General features: G+C 45.1%; 12 non-coding genes across 12 annotated transcripts in view; all 12 read left to right on the forward strand.

Annotated features, from left to right (window-relative positions):
• The first annotated feature begins 48 nt into the window (after positions 1-48).
• On the forward strand, positions 49-167 carry LOC148984007 (5S ribosomal RNA). Its single transcript, XR_016163374.1, has one exon. It is a non-coding gene; the product is annotated as a 5S ribosomal RNA (ribosomal RNA).
• Positions 168-339: 172 nt separating this feature from the next.
• Positions 340-458, forward strand: LOC148984008 (5S ribosomal RNA). The gene has a single exon (XR_016164712.1). It is a non-coding gene; the product is annotated as a 5S ribosomal RNA (ribosomal RNA).
• A 63-nt stretch (positions 459-521) lies between these two features.
• On the forward strand, positions 522-640 carry LOC148984009 (5S ribosomal RNA). The gene has a single exon (XR_016164713.1). It is a non-coding gene; the product is annotated as a 5S ribosomal RNA (ribosomal RNA).
• Positions 641-810: 170 nt separating this feature from the next.
• LOC148984010 (5S ribosomal RNA) lies at positions 811-929 on the forward strand. Its single transcript, XR_016164714.1, has one exon. It is a non-coding gene; the product is annotated as a 5S ribosomal RNA (ribosomal RNA).
• Positions 930-992: 63 nt separating this feature from the next.
• Positions 993-1111, forward strand: LOC148984011 (5S ribosomal RNA). Its single transcript, XR_016164715.1, has one exon. It is a non-coding gene; the product is annotated as a 5S ribosomal RNA (ribosomal RNA).
• Positions 1112-1279: 168 nt separating this feature from the next.
• On the forward strand, positions 1280-1398 carry LOC148984012 (5S ribosomal RNA). The gene has a single exon (XR_016164717.1). It is a non-coding gene; the product is annotated as a 5S ribosomal RNA (ribosomal RNA).
• Positions 1399-1461: 63 nt separating this feature from the next.
• Positions 1462-1580, forward strand: LOC148984013 (5S ribosomal RNA). Its single transcript, XR_016163205.1, has one exon. It is a non-coding gene; the product is annotated as a 5S ribosomal RNA (ribosomal RNA).
• A 63-nt stretch (positions 1581-1643) lies between these two features.
• Positions 1644-1762, forward strand: LOC148984014 (5S ribosomal RNA). The gene has a single exon (XR_016163375.1). It is a non-coding gene; the product is annotated as a 5S ribosomal RNA (ribosomal RNA).
• A 171-nt stretch (positions 1763-1933) lies between these two features.
• LOC148984015 (5S ribosomal RNA) lies at positions 1934-2052 on the forward strand. Its single transcript, XR_016164718.1, has one exon. It is a non-coding gene; the product is annotated as a 5S ribosomal RNA (ribosomal RNA).
• Positions 2053-2115: 63 nt separating this feature from the next.
• Positions 2116-2234, forward strand: LOC148984016 (5S ribosomal RNA). Its single transcript, XR_016164719.1, has one exon. It is a non-coding gene; the product is annotated as a 5S ribosomal RNA (ribosomal RNA).
• A 63-nt stretch (positions 2235-2297) lies between these two features.
• Positions 2298-2416, forward strand: LOC148984017 (5S ribosomal RNA). The gene has a single exon (XR_016164720.1). It is a non-coding gene; the product is annotated as a 5S ribosomal RNA (ribosomal RNA).
• Positions 2417-2479: 63 nt separating this feature from the next.
• The window catches only part of LOC148984018 (5S ribosomal RNA), a 119-nt gene continuing 98 nt past the window's right edge, over positions 2480-2500 (forward strand). The window contains exon 1 of the ribosomal RNA XR_016164721.1: positions 2480-2500. This exon is cut by the window's right edge and continues 98 nt beyond it. This is a non-coding gene — a ribosomal RNA (5S ribosomal RNA).

Raw genomic sequence — 2500 nt, forward strand, 5'->3', positions numbered from 1 at the left:
CCCTAATTTTCTAACCATTCAAATAGCCCAATTTTGGCAGCAGATTTCGCTTACGGCCATACCACCTTGAGAACGCCCGAACTCGTCTGATCTCGGAAGCTAAGCAGGGTCGGGCCTGGTTAGTACTTGGATGGGAGACCGCCTGGGAATACCAGGTGCTTTAAGCTTTATTGTTTAAAAAAAAAAAAAAAAAAAAAGAGTCAATGAAATGGTTCAAAAATCCTAAATTGTCTTTTTTTCCCCTCGAAAAGCCTGAAATATTCTCTGAGTTTCTTCAGAAAGCCTGAAAGAGTCTCTTTTTTTTCTTCTTCAAATAGCCCAAGTTTGGCAGCAGATTTCGCTTACGGCCATACCACCTTGAGAACGCCCGAACTCGTCTGATCTCGGAAGCTAAGCAGGGTCGGGCCTGGTTAGTACTTGGATGGGAGACCGCCTGGGAATACCAGGTGCTGTAAGCTTTATATAGTTTACTACCCTAATGTTCTAACCATTCAAATAGCCCAATTTTGGCAGCAGATTTCGCTTACGGCCATACCACCTTGAGAACGCCCGAACTCGTCTGATCTCGGAAGCTAAGCAGGGTCGGGCCTGGTTAGTACTTGGATGGGAGACCGCCTGGGAATACCAGGTGCTGTAAGCTTTATTGTTTAAAAAAAAAAAAAAAAAAAGAGTCAATGAAATGGTTCAAAAATCCTAAATTGTCTTTTTTTCCCCTCGAAAAGCCTGAAATATTCTCTGAGTTTCTTCAGAAAGCCTGAAAGAGTCTCTTTTTTTTCTTCTTCAAATAGCCCAAGTTTGGCAGCAGATTTCGCTTACGGCCATACCACCTTGAGAACGCCCGAACTCGTCTGATCTCGGAAGCTAAGCAGGGTCGGGCCTGGTTAGTACTTGGATGGGAGACCGCCTGGGAATACCAGGTGCTGTAAGCTTTATATAGTTTACTACCCTAATGTTCTAACCATTCAAATAGCCCAATTTTGGCAGCAGATTTCGCTTACGGCCATACCACCTTGAGAACGCCCGAACTCGTCTGATCTCGGAAGCTAAGCAGGGTCGGGCCTGGTTAGTACTTGGATGGGAGACCGCCTGGGAATACCAGGTGCTGTAAGCTTTATTGTTTAAAAAAAAAAAAAAAAAGAGTCAATGAAATGGTTCAAAAATCCTAAATTGTCTTTTTTTCCCCTCGAAAAGCCTGAAATATTCTCTGAGTTTCTTCAGAAAGCCTGAAAGAGTCTCTTTTTTTTCTTCTTCAAATAGCCCAAGTTTGGCAGCAGATTTCGCTTACGGCCATACCACCTTGAGAACGCCCGAACTCGTCTGATCTCGGAAGCTAAGCAGGGTCGGGCCTGGTTAGTACTTGGATGGGAGACCGCCTGGGAATACCAGGTGCTGTAAGCTTTATATAGTTTACTACCCTAATGTTCTAACCATTCAAATAGCCCAATTTTGGCAGCAGATTTCGCTTACGGCCATACCACCTTGAGAACGCCCGAACTCGTCTGATCTCGGAAGCTAAGCAGGGTCGGGCCTGGTTAGTACTTGGATGGGAGACCGCCTGGGAATACAAGGTGCTGTAAGCTTTATATAGTTTACTACCCTAATTTTCTAACCATTCAAATAGCCCAATTTTGGCAGCAGATTTCGCTTACGGCCATACCACCTTGAGAACGCCCGAACTCGTCTGATCTCGGAAGCTAAGCAGGGTCGGGCCTGGTTAGTACTTGGATGGGAGACCGCCTGGGAATACCAGGTGCTTTAAGCTTTATTGTTTAAAAAAAAAAAAAAAAAAAAGAGTCAATGAAATGGTTCAAAAATCCTAAATTGTCTTTTTTTCCCCTCGAAAAGCCTGAAATATTCTCTGAGTTTCTTCAGAAAGCCTGAAAGAGTCTCTTTTTTTTCTTCTTCAAATAGCCCAATTTTGGCAGCAGATTTCGCTTACGGCCATACCACCTTGAGAACGCCCGAACTCGTCTGATCTCGGAAGCTAAGCAGGGTCGGGCCTGGTTAGTACTTGGATGGGAGACCGCCTGGGAATACCAGGTGCTGTAAGCTTTATATAGTTTACTACCCTAATGTTCTAACCATTCAAATAGCCCAATTTTGGCAGCAGATTTTGCTTACGGCCATACCACCTTGAGAACGCCCGAACTCGTCTGATCTCGGAAGCTAAGCAGGGTCGGGCCTGGTTAGTACTTGGATGGGAGACCGCCTGGGAATACCAGGTGCTGTAAGCTTTATATAGTTTACTACCCTAATGTTCTAACCATTCAAATAGCCCAATTTTGGCAGCAGATTTCGCTTACGGCCATACCACCTTGAGAACGCCCGAACTCGTCTGATCTCGGAAGCTAAGCAGGGTCGGGCCTGGTTAGTACTTGGATGGGAGACCGCCTGGGAATACCAGGTGCTGTAAGCTTCATATAGTTTACTACCCTAATGTTCTAACCATTCAAATAGCCCAATTTTGGCAGCAGATTTCGCTTACGGCCATACCACCTTG

Source organism: Pimephales promelas, chromosome 3, assembly GCF_988280905.1.
Source record: "Pimephales promelas chromosome 3, fPimPro1.hap1.1, whole genome shotgun sequence".
NCBI lineage: Eukaryota > Metazoa > Chordata > Actinopteri > Cypriniformes > Leuciscidae > Pimephales > Pimephales promelas.